This window comes from Lepus europaeus, chromosome 7 (genome assembly GCF_033115175.1).
Source record: "Lepus europaeus isolate LE1 chromosome 7, mLepTim1.pri, whole genome shotgun sequence".
NCBI classification, from domain to species: Eukaryota; Metazoa; Chordata; class Mammalia; order Lagomorpha; family Leporidae; genus Lepus; species Lepus europaeus.
Genome location: NC_084833.1, coordinates 28,888,544 through 28,907,538, shown reverse-complemented (window position 1 = coordinate 28,907,538; position 18,995 = coordinate 28,888,544). Strand labels below are relative to the sequence as shown.

The window sequence follows — 18,995 nt, the reverse complement described above, 5'->3', positions numbered from 1 at the left end:
GCTCCAGGGTCCAATGATGGGCAGGCAAGTGACCCAACCTGGGCTGGTCAGACTCCTCCTTGATCTCCAGGATTTTTAGGAAAGTGTTCTTTCAGTGGACTTGTTGGGCTACTTGCTGCCAGTGACCAATAACAGTGAAAAGATGATTCATTTTGGAACTGAATCATCCTCTTCCACTCTTGGAGAATAGCTTATGATTTGCTCTGAGATGGTTACAGCACTCCACATTCTGCTCTGAGCCATATGTTTTTCTAGTGCATCCCCAGGCCCGTAACCTTGCTCAACTGGCCCCTGTGCAGTCACAACCCCAAGGGGCCTCTGACTCTCAGCCAGAGCCAGGATCCAGAATCAGCCAGCAAAGGAGGGGGCAGAGGCAAAGTCAGCTGTCTCCTCGCAGGAATGGTAAACACCCAGCTGAGGCCTACCTAAACCAGAAGACACACAAAGCATCCCCATTGAACAAGGCCTCCCCCGTTCCATTCAGAACATTGTGTGGTTCTTCAGAAAGCAGCTGGGACACGGAAGACAAGAGACAAAGGGCCTGATACTTCCTTGCTCCTGAAGGCTGCTGGGCAAGTGGGAGAGAGAGGGTGAGTCAGGAGCTGCCTCAGTCGTTCCATGCAGCCCTCAACCCCACCCTCCACAGTTGAGACTCCTTTCCTGTCTCTAGCGCTGTGCTGCCAGCCAAGGAGGTTGCCTGGGTGAGCACAGCCCAGGTGCCATGGTGGGTTTGCAGAACCCACCTAGGCGCCACTCTGGTTTGGTACAGGAGAGACCCAGGGAGAGGGGCCAGCTCTGGGAGCAGAGCTGTCTGGTCTGAACACTGCCTTCCTGTGGGCTACGCACTTTAAGAAAGGGCTCTGGAGACTGCTCCCCATGGTGGAAAGAGCAGACCTGCTGGGGCCAGAGAAGCCTGGGACTGAATCCAGCCCAAGTCCCTTGCAGTGGGAGCTTGGCTAACTTACCTGCCACCCTCCCTTAGCGTCTCTCTGCATCCACCTCCCTGGTGGGACTCAACAGAGCTGGGACTAAGGCGGAGCAAGTGAGACCCTTGCCTTAGGGCTCTCACAAATTTCAGGGGGTGCAAGAAAGCTCAGGAACCAACAGAATGACTGTTTTAAAGCAATATTTTTAAAAATCAACATAATATAAAGAAATCTATGACTAACAAAATATCAGAATTCTAAACAAAGACAGGACCTGCCAAATAAATAGTTGTGAACATTGCAGTCTTTATGAGATGTTTTCAGAAGTCTGGGAAAGTGGGTCACAGCTTCATGAACAGCCCTTGCTGGCAAGTTCTGGCCCAAGTTCAAGTACACCATGCCTGGTTTGCGCTGTCTGGTGGCTGTGGTTGAATAGGCATGAGGGCCCAACAGACCCACGTCTGAATCCTGTCTCCACTGCTCACCCTCTGTGTGATCTTGAGTAAGTCCATTTGCCATTCGAAGCCTCAGTTTCTTATGTATGAGTTAGAGCTAAGGATAACACTGTCCGCACCAAGCGCTGGCTGTCTTGCAGGACACCGGCCGCTAGTAAGTGCTCAGTCACAGTGACTGTCATTACCACATCATTTAACAAACATCGGATCAATGTGAAAGACTCCTTTGGCTGGGCTGCTGATAAAACAGGCTGGCATTTTGTGGCTGCCTGCTTGCTTCCTTTGTGAGTCCTCCCGATAAGCTGCATCCGCATGGCTCTCTTGTTCATCAAACACACAGCTGGCCTGGGAGCTGCTAGCCTGGAGCTGCCTTTACTGCTGAGTCTGCTGCCATCTGGATATCAGACAGAGCCCAGGGAAGGGGCTGGATGCGGAGGCAGGAACAGCTGGAGCGGGGGCCAGGAGAGACCAGGAGGCAATCTGTTTGCTGCACACACATTTGGGATGCCTGGTTTTTGGCAAGGAGCCAAACAGCATCCACGGGCTATGTCCAGCTCCTGTCTCCACCTCCTCCTTGGTGTGTAGGGAGCAGGTGGCTTTGGTCCGCTTTCCACCGGTGATCTGCTCTGATGGTTGAGTTGTCCAGCTGGAGGAGAGCTAGGGCATGGGTGATCACAACAGAACAAAAGAGGAATTGTCTAAGCATCTTGAGTGGGTTTTCTCCTTTGGATGCCTCTGACATCAGATGCAAGAAAGGCTTTGAACAAGGGTTAGGCACAGGTGTCAGCATTAATTTGTTCATTTGGTGAGCTACTGGCACTAACCAGGAGCCAGGAAGATGGACCGACAGACAGGGGAAGTGGAGTGTAAGGGGCTCCAACTTCAGTGTGTATCAGAATCAGCTGGAGGGGCCATTCAATAGGAGAGTTCCGGTGCAGCAAGCCTGGGTTGGATGCAGAAATTTCCCAGGTGATGCTGATGTTGCTGGTCTGAGAGCCACAGCTATGAATAGATCTGGGCTCAGGTGTGAGTCTGCCCGTGTCTGAGATGAGACCAGCTCAGCTCCTTGCTGGTGGTGGGACCTTTGGCAAAGTTAATCTCCGAGAATCAGTTTCCTCATCTGTATGATGGGGATGGTGATGGTAATAGCATTGACCTCATGGGTTTTGTGTGAGAGCGAAACAAGTAAACAAACAGGAACTACTCAGAATGAATGGTGCTTTGCACATAGAAAGCACATAATACGCATTAGCCATTATGATCTGTAACTAAACATTTCCACCGGGAATTCTTACGCGTGTGCTTTCATAATAAGCCACAAAAGGTGACGAGTTAAAGATCCTCAGGTACCCTGTGTACACAAGGTATTTGCACATGATCTCCAGGTGCTCGTAGGCTGCCTGGAAACACATCGTTCTCAATGCTCCTGGTTTAATAGATCACAAGCTATCATGGTTGAGCCTCCCCTTCTGTGGCTTGAAACGTAGCAGGTAATTCATAGTTCATTTTTTTTAATGTTTGGTTTTTATTTTTTCTAAATTACATCATTCAGTCCCTAATATCATTTTTAAGGTAATCACCAGGATTCCCATTTTACAGACAAAATAACTGAGACTCAGAAAATTGCCGAGCGGGTGTTAGAGTCAGGATTGGCACGCAGGCCTGCCGACTCTAGGTCACATTGCCGCTGTTCACTTTCCCAGGGCTGTGGCACCACCCATGGAGCTAGGACGCTTTCGGCAAGGCCAAGGGGTCAGCCCCGGTGGAGGGAAACAGAGGCTGCAGCTCATAGGCCCCCCAACAGAGCTGCATAAGCACCCTCAATGCGCGGTGGTGGGCTTCCCTCAGAGACCCAAGAGAACAAGGAGGGTGTGATGCATTAGCTCAGGGTCACTGCCATCATATACCATCTAGGCCATGGAAGTCAGCCCTGGGCGGTGCTGTGGCGTAGTGGGTAAAGCCTCCGCCTTCACAATGACGGCATCCCATGTGGGCGCCGGTTCAAGTCCTGGGTGCTCTCCTTCCGATCCAGCTCCCTGCTAATGCACCTGGGAAAGCAGCAGAAGTTGCCCCAAGTGTGTGGGCTGCTGCCACCCAAGTGAGAGATCTGATTGAAGTGCCTGGCTCCTGGCTTTGGCCAAGCCTAGCCCTGGCCATTGGGACTATTTGGGTAGAGAGCCAGCAGGTGGAAGATTTCTTTCTGTCTCTCTGTCTCTCTCTCTCTCTCTCTGACACTTTCAAAAGAAATAAATAAATATTTTTTAAAAAGTGAGCCTGGACTCAATATTGGAGGCTTAAGCAAAGGTAAGAATTCTAGGATCACTGGGAGTCATCTAGAAGATGGTTCAGCGAATATGTGAAATTCTCCAACAGTGCCTGACTCCTGACTCCTGATTACAGCTCAGTGAGCACTAAATCTTTCTTTTTTAAAAAAAGATTTATTTATTTACTTGAAAGGGAGAATTACAGAGAGACAGAGGGAGAGAGAGAAGGGTCTTCCATCTGCTGGTTCATTCCCCAAATGGCCACAATGGCCAAAGCTGCACAAATCTGAAGCCAGGTGCTAGGAGCATCTTCTGGGTCTCCCAAATGGGTGCAGGGGCCCAAGGATTTGGACCATCTTCCACTGCTTTCCCAGGGCATAGCAGAGAGATGGATTGGACATGGAAGAGCTGGGACTAGAACCAACGTCCATATAGGATGCCGGCACTGCAGGCAGTGGCTTTACCCACTATACCACAGGACCAGCCCCTTAACCAGCACCTTTTTTTTTTATAAAGATTTTACTTATTTATTTAAGAAGTAGAGTTACAGACAGTGAAAGGGAAAGACAGAGAGAAAGGTCTTCCATCCGCTGGTTCACTCCCCAAATGGCCATAATGGTCGGAGCTGAGCCAATCCAAAGTCAGGAACCAGGAGCTTCTTCCGGGTCTCCTATGTGGGTGCAGGGGCCCAAGGACTTAGACCATCTTCTACTGCTTTCTCAGACCATAGCAGAGAACTGGATTGGAAGAGGAACAGCCGAGACTCGAACTGGCGCCCATATGGGACACCGGTGCCACAAGCGAATGATTACTGCGCCACAGCGCTGGCCCCTCAACCAACATTTTAACCACTAGGCTAAACATCTGTCTCAACACCAGGGTTTTCATTGCTAACAGAATGATCAATAAACTCTAGCTCAAAGCTCCAACCCTTCTACTTTTGTACTCATCACTTGTTCTTCAATGCCCTTCCTGAGTGGCACACAACTGTACAAACATCTGTTTGCCTGTTGTGCCAGACCCTGTGCCAGGCACTCAGCTCCTGGAGGGTAGGGGTCCCACCTGGGTACCTCTGTACTGAGGTAGGACTACTCCAATAGAAGCACAGAGGGGCAGGCAGTTAAAATAGTACTGGGGACGCCCACATCCCATATCCCAGTGCCTGGGTACCAGGCTCAGCTCTGCTTCTGATTCCAGCTTCCTGCTAATGCACACCCTGGGAGGTAGCAGATGATGGCTCAAGTGGTTTAGTCCCTGCCACCCATGTGGGCGACCTGGACTGAGTTCCAGGCTCCCAGCTTCAGCCTGGCCCAGTCGCACTCCACATGTGGTGGAGTGGTTAAGACCACAAACTCTGGAACAAGGTTGCCTGGGAGTATATGCCAGCTCTCTTTCTTACTAGCTGTGTGACCTCAGGCAAGCTACTGAACTTGCCACACTGCAGTTTCCTTACATGTGAAGAGTGGGAGGGGCCGGCACTGTGGCATAGCAGGTTAAGCTGCTACTTGCAGTGCTGGCATCCCAAATGGGTGCTGGTTCTAGTCCTGGCTGCTCCACTTCAGATCCAGCTTCCTGCTGATGGTGCCTGAGAAAGCAGCAGAGGATGACCCAGGTTCTTGGGCCCCTGCACCCATGTGGGAGACCTGATAAAGCTCCCTGCTCTTCGCTTTGGCCTGGCCCAGTACCAACTGTTGCAACCATTTGTGGAGTGAACCAGTGGATGGAAGACCTATCTCCCTGTCTCTCCCTTTTTCTTTCTCTAACTCTGCCTTTCAAATAAATAAAATAAATCTTTTTTTTAAAAAGAGTGGGAATAATGGTTCTTGTTTTATATGATTGTTGTGTGAATTAAATAATCTAAGCATTTAAAAATCATAAGGCGTGGACGTTCAGCCTCGTGGTTGTGGGTTCGATTCCCAGCTCTGGCTCCTGACGCTGGCTTCCCACCAATGCCGACTCTAGGAGACAGCAGCAATGACTTCAGTAATTGGGTCCCTGCCACCCACATGGGAGACCTGGATTGAGTTCCTGGTTCCTGGCTTTGGCCCCAGGCAGAAGCCATTGCAGGAATTTGAGGAGTGAAGGAGAGATGAGAGCGCCCCCACTTCTCTGTTCTTCTCAATTATATTTTTTTAAAAATTCTTAAAATTCTTAGAACAGTGAGTGGCTCGTAGAAAATGCTCAGAAATATTAGCCTGGATTTTCTTCTCAAGTCACCCAGGGAAGGAGATCATGGAAGAGATAAGGAGATAAGGCAAGAAAGAGATGCATGACCAGCTCCGACCTTTCCCTGACCTTCTGCAATTTGGAGGCAAAGCCAGTGCAGCCCATTCATGATGTTGGGCACCCACATGCTCCTCACCAGCTTCTCCGGGGAGCAGGGCCCCTGGCAGCCCCGTCTCCCCTCTGCCCGTGTTCTTTGCCTTGGTTTCCTTTCCCAACTCCCATTATTTGTTTGGGATAAGCTCAGGGGTTCCCGAGCAGGGCTTGCCTTCCTTTGATGGGTGAGTGGCAAGGGAGGAGGGTCTGGGGCCCAGGGACCTGTGCGTGGAGGCTGGAGGCAGATGGAGAGGAGGGGCAACAGGCAGGTAGAAGAAATCAAAGGGCTCCACATCAAAGGGAAGAGGAGTGAGTCGGCAGGAGGACTCTCCGCCCTGTGAGATTGGATCCGCGCTCCACTCGGAATCTTTGCTACATTTTCAAAACCAGAAGGGGCCGCTGGCCTTCTTGCCTAAGGAGCCTGTTTGTTGGAAAGATTCAGGGGTGTGGCCGTGAGATGGCGCCAGGAGCTTTGCTGAGTCGGGAATTCAAGTTCTAGAGTGTGGGGACCCCGGAGTGGAAAGCACAGACTAGTTCTGGAGGCCCTGGGGAGAGGAGACCCCGCCCCTTCCCCAACAAGATCCTTTCAGAGAGGGCGAGGCATGAAGAATAACCCACTGTGCTGCTCGGGACTGAGTGGCCCAAGAAGCCTCCCTGTGCATGTCCATCGGGGCGAAACCCTGAGCAGCACGCGGGGATCTGGGGTGGAGGGTGGGGGAAGGGTACATCAGGGAGAGGAAAATCAGGCGCAGAGATTGAGGTGGAAAAGAGCAGCAGAGGTCCAGGTGAGGCTGCATCGTGCAGTGGGCCATGGGGCCTCCAGGCTGCCACGGGCAGTGCACCTGCTACCCGGAACCCTGTGGTGGGTTTTAAGTTGGGAGTGACAACACCTGATGGGTTTAAAGTGACAGCTTGGCTTCTATGTACAGCCTGGATTTCTGGGGGCCGCAGAAGTAGGGGAGCCCATGGGAAGAGTTTAAGTGTTCAGGCTCAAGGTGCTGTTGTATGTACAGTTGTGGACCGTGGAGCTGGGAAGAGCCCCACTGTGGCCACAGAGAACCCTTGCTTGATGATGTCACAGGGTAGGGCTCTGAGAAAAGGGGGCGGGTCACAGCCAGGCCCCCACAGTCCAGAATAAAAAGGAGGAGGGGGAGGTCTGAGTTCCCAATTCCCAGTTTCCCCCTGGGACATGATGGGCAGCTGCAGGCTGGCCTTCCTTCTGGACAAGGGCTCCACCTCCACAAGTTCATGTCCAGTCTGCAAAGTGAGAAGCTATGGGGGCATGGAGGTGGGTGTGTGGTGGATGAGGCCCAGGGTCCAGGGTGCCGTGCTGGGATAGCCTCTGGGTCCTACAGGCTTGCCCTGAGGTGCTGCCCCACCTAGCCTCTGCTCCTGGTCTGGCGGGGGCAGGGCCCATCTACCTGTAGCACCCTCTGGAGGGAAAGGTATTGGATGGAGCCCAAAGGAAAGGACGTCATCCACAGAGGCACCTCGGGAGGTAAAGCATCGGCTTTTAGCATGTCCCCCCCTGCCAGAGCCAGAGAGCACCCCACAAACCAGCAGGCATTTCCTGCCCCCACCCCCCAGTCCCCTGCTTCCCAGCCTTGCCCCGTGCGGGAACAGCATTCAGCCCACCACGGCAGCTTTCCCTTCAGTATTATCTCCTCCTGCAGTTTCTTCTTTGTTTCCCTTGTCCACTCCCACCTGCTCCTAACATCACCAGGTCCCCAGACCCCTCACTGGCTTCTCTGGCCTCTGGCTAGCCTGGTTCTCAGCAGGAAGGCAGTCCGGAGCCTGAGGCTTCAGCTCGCCCACTCTCCTGGGAGACAGTTCACTGATGTTTCATCTTCCAGGGTTGATTCCTTTTCACACTGTAACTTCCCATGCCTAAGTTTGTGCAGAATTGGAAAACCCACCGGCCTGGGAGCCAGACCTCACAGGGTGACCCCCTGCAGGCACCTTCACTCCCCCACGGCGCTGTTTTCTGATCTGACAATGTGGGGCTCCAAACACCAACTACTGAGGGGCGTCGTGAGGACCTGGTGCGTGTGCCCTCCCTGGGGCCCGCTGTTAGTGTTGGAGGTGCCCTGGCCTCCGCGCGGGTGGGGCTCAGGGAATTCATCAGAGGTGCACATGGGCTCAGCGTGTGCTGCTCGGAAGGGCGGTGCTCAGCGGCCGGCACCTGCTAGCCCACGGCCCAGGCTGGGTGTGCAAACGTGGGCAGGGCCTGTCCTAGGAACCAACGCAATTCCTCCTGAGGAGGCCGGCCTGGCCCCTGGGACAAGGCCATCTTCAGCCCTGGCAGCTGCCTGTACTGGCAGCTTTGACAGGCCCAGAGTCACTTTGCAAAGAGCCAGCAAAGAGTTGAAGCTGCCAGGCGCCTTTACCGTGGGCGGAGCAGAGCAGAGGCTGGGCCCCGGAGCAGCTGGAGCTTGATGGTTGAGGTTCCTTCTGGGAGTGAAGAGCGAGGGAGGCAGTCAGCCCCTGCCTGCACCCAGAGAGGCTGCTCATCCAGGAGGACCACGGCCCTCGGGCTTTCCTGAGGTCTGGCCACACCCTGCTGGGCCTCGTGATATGCGCTGTCACTCAGCTTTCCATCAAGCACCTGCTACGTCCGCTGAGGACCATGCCAAGCACTGGGGATCCAGCATGACCTAGAGCAGCCTGGCCCCCACTTGCACACCTGTTGATTACCCAGACTCGTTCTCTTGAGAAGCTGATGTTGCCTGACCCTAAGCAGCACCAGGCATTCCTGACCCCTACACAGCCCGTCACAGCCCACCCAGGACAGCAGGAGCTCTTGCTTCTGTCCTTGAGATTCTCTTCCCTGGCTTCTGGGTCCAGCCCTCACATTTGCTGGGATCTTGGAGACCGTCTGCCCCATGTCCCTTTCCTCACGGCCGGCTCTGTGCTCGTGTGCGCGCTGCAGTGCCCAGTCCAGCTGGAGTCATCCTGTCCTGACTGATTCCGGACAGACCCAGCAAGGGGGCTGCACAAGCAGGGTCACAAAAAAAAACTGCAGTGGGTCCCTATGGCGTTTGGATTGCACTAGGGACAGTGAGAGCCCCGGCAGAGGAAAGCTGGGCAGAGACATCACAGATTTCCCATTTGCTTGTTACACTCATTTCACAAATATTTATTGAGTGTATACTCTGTGCCAGGCTGTGCTGGGGCATCCTCACGGCACACGGCGGCATGGAGGCAGCTACGGAACAAGGTAAGTTTGTTGACTTTGTAAGACTGTCTACAGGCGCTCTTCAACTCAGGATGGGGTTCCATCCTGCTGACGCCATTGAAAGCTGAAAGTGCATTGAACTCGCCTGGCCTAGTGAACATCCTAGCTTGGCAGCACAGCACGTGGTGGAGCATCAGTGGTTTCCCCTCATGGTTGCAGAGCTGACCGCCAGCTGTGGGGACCCAGCATCTCCAGGGAGAGTGGCACTGCACATCCCAAGCCCGGGAAAAGATCAGAACTGAAACTCTGGAGTTTGGTTTCTACTGAATGTGTGTTACTTTTGCACCATCGTAAAGTCCAACAATTACAAGTCAAACGACTGCGAGGCAAAGACCACCTCTCTCGGGGAAGGCACAGAAATAAGCAGGGTGCTGCAACTGTGAATAAAAGGGAAGCTCGAGAAAATGTCTCCAAGGAACAGAGCTGTTAGCTGAGGCCTGGACAGGGAGAAGGAGCCAGCCTTTCGAAAAAGAGGGCGAAGAATGTTCCAGGTGGTGGAAGAGTGCAAAGTTAAGTGCAAAGGCCCTGTGGCTGGATGGGCTTCGGAGGGCCCTGGGAGCTGCTGGAACGGTGGTTGCATGGGCACAGAGCGGGAGGCAGAGCAGGTCTTCATGACTGGGGCCCATCGCGGGTGAACAATGATGGCGCTGTGTGTGGAGCTGGTGCAGACACGAAGAGAAGTGGGCTGAGACAGCCAGCAGGGCCTGTTAATGGAGTATGTGGGGAGAAGGCGGGGCCAGCCTCAGGGAGAGACGGGAAGGAAGGAGTGATTTTTCGCCCTTAGTTTCTGGTGGGAGCGCTTATCTTCTGACATGACAAAGCCTGGGAAGGTAGGCCCACGTTTGCCGGGAAAACAGAACCACATTTACTTTATGGAAAGCATTGAGAGGCTGGCTTCCGGAGGATGAGCCCAGGGCAGGGAGCCCGCTTAGAGGCTGAGCCAGGACGCCCGGAGACAGATGACCCAGGGTGGTGACAGGGGGATGACGGGAAGACCAGTGTTCCTGCTAAACGAGCAAGGAGAAGAGCTTCCCGCCTCTCCAGATGCTGCGGATTTCCGTCTGGGAGACGGCTGAGCGGGCCAACAGGAGGAGGAGTCCTTTTTGGAGAACGCTGAAGAGCAGCCACCATATGGAGGGGAGTGGGGGCAAATGATGTGGAAAATGGGGTCGCAGGGGAGGCCAGCCAAGGCTGCAGCACTGCAGTATCTCCCGTAGCCGGCTGTTTGGCACGGGAGAGGGGACTCTGGAGCCATTTGTGCCAGCGAGAAAGCCATCCTGGGACGCAGATGGCCAGGCAGCCACGCCCAGGCCCGCTGGCTGAGCGAGGAAGGGGCTGGGGCCTTGCAGCCAGGGTGACTGTCCTGGGAGGCTAGGACGGGGCCCTGGGATTCCTGCCCTCCACATCACCACTGTCTTTCTCCGGAAGCTGGGCCATGACCACGCAGTGACAACCTCTCCTTGTGGCCTTGCTGTCCTCGGAGTGCATCTCTAGCCTCCCAAGTTAGCAAAGCGCAGGGGCTGGTGAAGCCTGGAATGACAGCTCGGTCCACTCTGGGCCCTGCCTGGACAGTCATCCATCCATTCATTCATTCATTCGTGATGGTATGCATCTAACAACTGCTGACTGCTGCAGAGACTGCCCGAGGCCTGGGAACAAGACAGTGAGCAAGACCCAGACCTTGGTTCCCAGGAAAGGCAGATGAGGACCCAGGCTTCTCAGCCCCTTCTTCCTCACCCTGTCCCCACTTCTGGTCTTGGTTCCCAGAGCTGTCCAGGGTGAGCTCCCAGAACTTTCGCCTCCAGCCTCTGGCCCTCACACTGTAGTTTCTGACTTAAGCCCGCTGCTTTCATTTTTGTTTCATGAAACTAAGTTGCAGGCAAAAATCAGGTTGTACAGGACACTGACTAACATTTCTCTGCATTTGGCATTCATGCGGAGGGCTTTGAGAAGCCATTTAAATGCCGTAGGCCAAATGAAGACATGGGACGTCCCATTTGGAAGACACGTGCAGCTGGGAGGAGGAAGGCAGCGGAAGGGAGAGAAGGAAGGCAGGTCTGGAGGTGGGAGAACCAGTTAGGAAGCCTTTGGGATAATCCAGATGAGAGATGACACGGGCTCCGGGCTCCTACACCCCTGCCCCGACCTCATCAATCACCCCAGCTCACGGCGAGGCTTCTGCCCTGCGGAAGGGCTGGCCCCAGCAGAGGCCTCTGCCTGCTTATTCCAAGTTTAACTAACGTTGATGGGGCATCTTCGCTTCTCAGACACCTTCATGTATAATTAATCTCCTCCAAGCTGTGTTGTCAGGGAAAATTAAACGGACTCTCTTTTTTCCCGAGATGAAGAAGTGGAAACCAAGGTCTAAGCAGGTTGGCATTTGAATCCTGGCTCCAGCCCCTGCCCGAGGTGCAGAAATCACGCTGTTGGCCCAGCACCGGGCTTGTGAGGCTGCTGGGAAGAGATGGGATCTGATGAGCTCTCAGGGTGGGATTTCTGGCATCCACAGGTAGGAGGGAGAAACAATGAGGATAGAGTGGGTGCTTCTGGAACAGGTCTGGGGAACTGTCATGAACGGCTTTCCTGGATGGGCCTGGGACTGGGCCTGGGCCTGGAGGCTTCTTTTGCAAGAAGCTTCTCCCCTCACCAGGCTCCTAGGAGAGGTTTGCCCACCCCTTCCCCACTCTTGGCTGGTCTTTGTTTTCCATAGTAGGCCAGCGTGGAAAGATAAGAACAACTGCGCCACCTGCTGGGCATGCGGGACAAGCACCAGCTGTGTCCAGGGGAGGAAGAGGTGGAAATTTCCCTTCCGGTTTGGAATTTGGGCCTTAAGAACCTTGGGCCACCAAACAGGGTATGACCCCTTGACAAGTAGTCCAGGGACAGTCCTCCAGTTCAGCTGGTGGCAGGAAATTCTCAGTTGGTGGACGGTATCACACATGTGCAGCGTGATGAGAGCAGTGATGGGGAAAATGTGACGGGACAGAGAAGAGAACCAGTGAGGTTGACTTCACAGACCTGAATCCAGAAAGATGAGGAGTTAAGCCAGGGTGTAGGGAGGGCTTTCCAGAGAGGGCAGAGCATGGACAAAGGCCTGGCAGACTGTGCTTCATCTCCACTCCAGCCCAGGACTAACCCCGCCCTTCTCCCCTCCCTCACTCCTCTGGCTGCTTGGAGCTGCTGCTGCCTGGACTCCAGAGTAGCAGAGTGTGGCCAGCATCTGCCCCACTGTCACCCGAGCAGCAGATTTTTCTTATTTTGACCCAAGGCTCTCATCCCTTCCTCTTTCTACTCAAGTGAAACTTAGTGTGGCTGGAAAACCATGCTATAAGCAAAGATCCCTGCGCCCAGAGGTGCCAAATCAGGAAGCGTGGCCACAAAGGGAGGTGGCAGCATTGGAGACTGGTCCTCGTTGGTAACTCAGGAAGAGCAGCTCGAGAGAATGCTAGTTCTGCCAGTCTGCCAGTCTTTGTGTGTGTGTGTGTGTGCAGTTTTACGACTTTAATTCATTCTCCTCCACATCGACTGTCTGTAGATTTTTGAAAGTGATGACAGGTACATAGGCAACCAAACTGTAGAGCTTGTTTGGCGAATCTTCATCCTCATTACGTTTTCTGGACAATCTTGCGTGGCCGCGGTATGTAACGTCCCTTATTTCTTTGGCCCAGAAGGCTTTGTTGAGCCTGGTATCAATGCGCACATCTGGATTCCCCTTGTCTTTCACGGCAAACTTCTGGATCTCTTTGAGTGCCCGAGGGGCATGCTTCTGGAAGCCCACTCCATGGATGCACTTGTGAGTGTCGATGGTGCACTCTCGGGTCACCACTTCATTGATGGCAGAACTCGCCACCCTTCTTTGCAGGAGCCACCTTGTAGGACCCTAGTTGGAAAGAAAGGGCAGTCAGATATGTTCTAATCCATTCAGTAGACTTCAACCATGAGTTGCTAAGTGGGAGAACTTCAAAAAGTTCATGGAAAAGTGGAATGAAAACACAAGTTTATTTGCAAAAATAATGCAAAAAAATCCCTGAAATTCATGTGTTTTTTTTCATAATATACATTTCCATTAACTTTTAAAATTACTAAAATTCTGTTTACTAACTCATTTATTTAATTTATTTTAAAGGCAGAGACAAAAGACCGACAGAAGGGCAGAGAGAGTAAGAGAGAGAGAGAGAGAAACAGAGCTCTCCCATCTGTTGCTTTACTCTCCAAATGCTGGCAACAGCTGGAGCTGAGCTAGACTGAAGCTGGGAGCTGAGAAATCTGAATCTTCTATGTGGATGGCAGGGCCCCAAGAACTGGAGCCATCACCTGCTACCTCCCTATATGTGCATTAGTAGGAAGCTGGAATCAGGAGTGTGGCTGTGAACGTTGGAACTCTGCTTGATATTGGACATGGACAACCCAAGTGCTGTCTCAGATGCTGTGCCCAACACTTGTCCCCATCCACCTTGTAGGTCAAATCCTGTGTGGATTGCTGGGAGAAAGTGGAACATGAATGGATATTTATTGGGCAGTGTACTGTGTGCCAGGCACCGTGGCAGCTGCTATGGACACCAAGCTAATGGGACAGCCTCCAGAAGCATCCACATCATCTCCCCCCCCCCCCCCCCCCGCCACACACACAGTGCCTTTGTGTTCTCTTTTCCATCCCCATGAAACCTGCTCTCAGGAAAGCAACTGATCCATTATACTGAGCAGTAGTCAGCTGAGCTGGTGTTTGTGATGGTGCCAGTCAATTGTCCCTCACCACCCATTCCCTTTATTTTAGTTACAAACCCCACCCACTTTCTCCCCCCCCCATCCTACCCCTACTCCAGTGAGCCAGACACATGACCACTGATCAGAGACTTCCTTTCCCAACCCTCCTTGCAGCTACGTGCAGACCACGTGACTGTGCCAATGGGATATGGATGGACATTGTGTGGCAGCTCCTCTTCTTCTTCCTCATGCTGTGCTCCTGTGGCTGAGATAGCCAGGGGGAGTGTAGTGGCAAGCAGGCTCTGCTCACAACCGGGGGAGTCACACCTGATGGTTGGTGGAGCAACAAGATGGAAGGAACTGGAATCTGTGGGCCAACTCCTGCAGCAGAACCATACTACGCCCTCGAACCTTCTCCCAGCTATGACTTTTACACAAGGGATACACTTCTAAATTCTTGAATGCTGGGAAATTGAACTTTTGTTGAAGCAAATTGATATTTGAATACAGTGACTCTTGCTCCTGGAAGTTAAATAAGCAAATCAAAACCCAGCTTGAGTAGGAGCTTTATCTAATCAGAGGCCAGTCCCTGAGGATGGGGATCCTGCGTGCACAGGGACCCCAGTGTCCACTGAGATTCCTAGATTCCTTTATCATTCAGCTTGAGGGGTCAGAATTTACTGTGTGGCTTGTGTCTAAGGTCATTGACAAGGGCAGCATTGATACCCATAGCCAAGAAAGTTCCATGCTTCCACTGGTAATGGCTCTACGTAGTTTACTCTGAATCTGTGAGATGCATCACTGAGTGGTTTCTTCTACTTCCACGTAAGGCACAAAAAGCTCATCAGAGCCTGTCCCAGTGCCCAGGGCCACGGAAACTCAGTCTTGCAAACTTACCTTTAACAGCTCTTGACATTTCCTCCAATAATGGTTCTCTCCTTGGAGATTAAGTTTCTCTGGCATCAACCAGGGAATACTGTCAGGACATTTTTTTTCTCTTTCTTAAAGTCATTGCAAAGCGGACAATGGAACCACAGCAGTGTAAGCACCAACCAAGAAGGAAGTTGCACCAAGGTCAACAGTAGGTGCTTGGATGTTAGGAACTCTCAGTATTTGGAAGTCAGTGGCTACAGGTTCAGAACAGTTCTTGCCAATGTTCAACTGCTGGAAAATGTTTAAAATGCCAGGTAACCAACAGTTGAAAAGCCACTCTCGCTTCTGATAACGTCTCAGCTTACTGAACACAGTAACAGAGAGCTTCTCTCAGCATGCTGGACTCGTTTCCTGGAAATCTGTCAACACAAGATCACAGAGCTTGACTAGTGACTGTTGGAGAGGGTGCCCGCTGTGTGTGTCTAGGGAAATGGCTTAAGTGTCTGGTCCTCATGCCAATTTGGGGTTGGACTTGAACATCGCCAGACGAGGGAGGCGAGGCGAAGGATGGATGAGTGTGGTGCAGGTGGACGTGGTAAAGCAGGACCGATGGTGGAGAGAGCTGGAAGTTGCCAAATCCAGGGAGCTTGGTGATCTGTGAGTGAGGAATCACAGGTTTTCTTTTTCCCCAAAGTGCAGCAGGAATGAGGAAAGCAGAGGGCTCCACACTGGAAGAACTAGACTCAAGTTCTCACCCAGACTTGGGCAGCTGGAGCTGATCTTTCCCCGCAAAGGTCACCAGTTCTTAGGAGCAAATGCTCCACCGACTGCCAGGGGCTGTGCTAGAGAGGGAAGAAGATAGCTGGTAAAATATTTCCGTGTGCCACACAACAGGTGGGGCTCCTTGGGAGAAAGGACGCTGAGCTGGGATTCATGGTCTTCCATGAATAAAGCTTTGGTTTGTTTGTTTATAAGTGCAAACCAGCATAAACAGAAGAGGAATCTTTTGGTTGAACTGCTGCGATATCAGAGCTCATCACACATATTCCATTTCTCTTCTTTCCTGCACTCCCCTGCCCTCTCCAGGGTTGGGTGTGACCATGACTTGCTTGTCATTTGTGAGCAGAAGCTTTAAGATGCTGAGTGCAATTTGCCACATGCCCCAGCCCTGCCTTGGTGACTGTGGATGTATGTGTTGAGATGACGTTTCTGTCACCTTGGTCTCTCATGACTACAGTGAAGAGGATACCTGCCTTCTGCCTCCAGCCGTCACTACGCGTGGAGCTTTGGCCATGAGACTTTGCTTGTGTTAAAAGCCTTAAAGCTGCTACTGCAGCTTAACCTTGTATTCACTGTTTTTATTTTCAATATTCTTGATGCTCCAACATTTGAGGTCTTGATCCTCCAAGGGCTAGCTAATTCCTAGAGAGAGCAACCAAGTGCCTCGCAGCCATGTCTTTGATGTAGAGCCAATCTCAGAGCCTGCATTCCCAACCATCTCCTCTAACCAGCTCACACCCCAAGCCATATTCCTCTTGCCCTAAATCATCCGAGGGCCAGGTACTGGATAACTAGGAACCACTCTTAAAGTACAGGGGCCATCAATATTATCCAAAGTCCCTGACCCTAAACCTTCCCAGTGTACTTTCCTACCTTACCCATTCCTTCCTGTAAAAACCCGAATGGAGGCTTGGGGTCTCCCTCTCCCCTCTCCCTCCTTGCCTCTGCCTGATTCATGGCCCTGCATGGCATGGCTTAGTGTGCCTGCCTCCTTTTTCTAGGGTTCTCTGAACATGAATTTCTTCCTTCATGACAATCATTTCCATGTCTTTGAGTCTTACCAGTCCTCATTAAAACAAATCCTGGGGGCAGGCGTTTGGCCTGCAGTTAAGCTTCCCACATTGGAGTGTCTGGGTTTGGTTCACGCCTCTGGCTCCTGACTCCAGCTCTCAATGTGAAACTGGGAAGCAGCTCAAGTAGTTGGGTTTCTGTCACCCATGGAGGAGGCCTGATTGTGTTCCCAGCTCCCGACTTCAGCCTGGCCCACCCCTGGTTCTCTCCCCTGCAGATATTTGGGGAGAGAATCAGTGGAGGGTCTCTCTCTCTTAAATAAATAATTTAAGAACTACACAAACACTTGCAATACATCTTGGATACGTAATCTTAGGGTGATTGTCCCAGTGAGGAGGGGGTTTGCACCCAGGGCAGATGCTGTGTCCTTGGACTGCTCTTGACTTCCCACCAGGCCAGCTTGGCAAGGCCTGCTGGTTGCTGGAAGTGCTTCTGCTTGACAGCTGGCGCACTGTGCTCTTCCTTTGTTAGTGCAGCTGCAGGCCCCCAGCCTAAAGTTGCAGAACTCGGAAAGCTGGGTCCTCCCCCAAAGCGGCCCTGTAGCTGGAGTGTCAAGTGTCTGGCACCGAGTCCTCAGGGGCCCTCATCATATTCCTCTACGTTGGTGGCTGTCCAGGAGCCAGGACACGGTGCCTGGGGTTATATAGGTAATTGGCTACATCCACTTTTCAAAAAAGTCCCCCTGAAGGGGACTTGCGGTGATGGCGCCCCTGGAGCCAAGGGCTGAGTCTGAGCCCCTGATTAGGCATCACTGACAACGAGGCCACGTGGGTCACTGAAATGGCAACACCTGCTGTCAGGATGCTCTCAGGGGCACTCCTTGTGTCATTCCCCCCTTCCCCTGTGAGCTGCGCTGAGTCGAATTCCAGCATGTTCCCGTCTTGGGCGAGTGCTCTGCCCGCACCCCCACTGACGTGTCACAGGCCATTTCTGGGGTCATCATGAAGGTCTCCTCAGAGGACCCTGGCACCTTTAAAATGGTGATGGGATCACAGACTGCTCTGTTGTTCCTGCCTGCTACTGTCATGCTTGTTCAGAAACGCAATGGCATGGAAGAGGTCCCCTCCCCAGGGACCAGTGGCTCCAGGGGAAGGTCTCCCCAGAGAGCCCTGAAGGGGTGGTTCTCTCCCACACGGCCCTGCCTCTGTGAGTAGAAATGTCTTCCTTGTGACAATCATTGCCATGTCTGCACATCTCCACTTCAGACAAATCCTGGTACACTTCAGCACAAGCCTTTTCTGTCCCATTGCACCCACCAGGAGGAGGAGTGGGATTGGCATCAGGTGCACTGGATTTTTCTCATTGTCTTCCCAACCTTTGGAGTCAGGAGGCCTCTCTAACTGCAGGTGGGCTACTCCGTGTGGCAGGGAGATGCCCCCTGCATGGCTGGCCTCCTGTCAGAGCCAAGAGGTGGGAGGTGGTCTTGTCTGATGCTCACTCCAGCAGATAAAGCCATAGGGAAGGACAAATGGGCCCAACTGGAGTCAGGACCACACATAAGACACACTCTGTGGCACGTTACATTGATCAGGACTGGCCAAGGGGCTCTTCCTTGTGACCAGGTAAGTGGAGAGTGCTGGACAGAGGGAGCACTCACCACAGAGATTGGTCATTGCCCGTCTATACTTAGAGTTTGGACAGCCCAACCTGCTGAGCCCAAGGGATAGTCCGCACACAGCTGCTTCGTTGCAAAGTACCATTGGGAAACCAGAGCAGCACTCAGACAACTTCCTTCAAGATAGATAGGTAGAAGTTAGAAGGTCCTTCTGAGAGAGTGTCAGGCCAACCAAAACTAAGCTGTTTCTAAACAGTCCATCCTCACCAACTGTGCAGAATAACAACGATTGTGAACACTTACTGACTTTTCTAGTTATGTTTTTGGTAAAGATTTATTTATTTGAAAGGCACAGTTTCAGAGAGATAGGAAGAGACAGAGGGAAGAATGAGATCTTCCATCTGCTGATTCAATCCAGATGGCTGCACTGGTCTGGGCTGGGCCAAGAGCCTGAAACTCCTTCTAGTTCTCACATGGGTAGTGGGAACACGGGTACTTTGGCCACTTTCTGCTGCTTTGCCAGAGGCACACTAACAGGGAGCTGGATCAGAAGTGGAGCAGCTGGGACTCAAAAGGGTTCTTGGATATGGATGTTGACATCACAAATGATGCCAGCCCATTTTCCCAGTTATTTACCAAATACCCTCTATATGTCACTCAGATGGCTCTTCAGGTAGAACTGGCTAGGGGCCCATACTGTGGAGTATGTGGTAAAGCTGCCATCTGTGGCACTGGCATCCCATACGGGTGCTGGTTCAAGTCCTAGCTATTCCACTTCTGATCTAGCTCCCTGCTAATGGCCTGGAGAAAGCA

At 52.5% G+C, this 18,995-nt stretch overlaps 1 pseudogene; it reads right to left on the bottom strand.

Moving 5' to 3' along the window:
- Positions 1–12,692: 12,692 nt before the first annotated feature.
- LOC133763705 (large ribosomal subunit protein eL31-like) lies at positions 12,693–17,499 on the bottom strand (annotated as a pseudogene).
- Between the last annotated feature and the right edge of the window lie 1,496 nt (positions 17,500–18,995).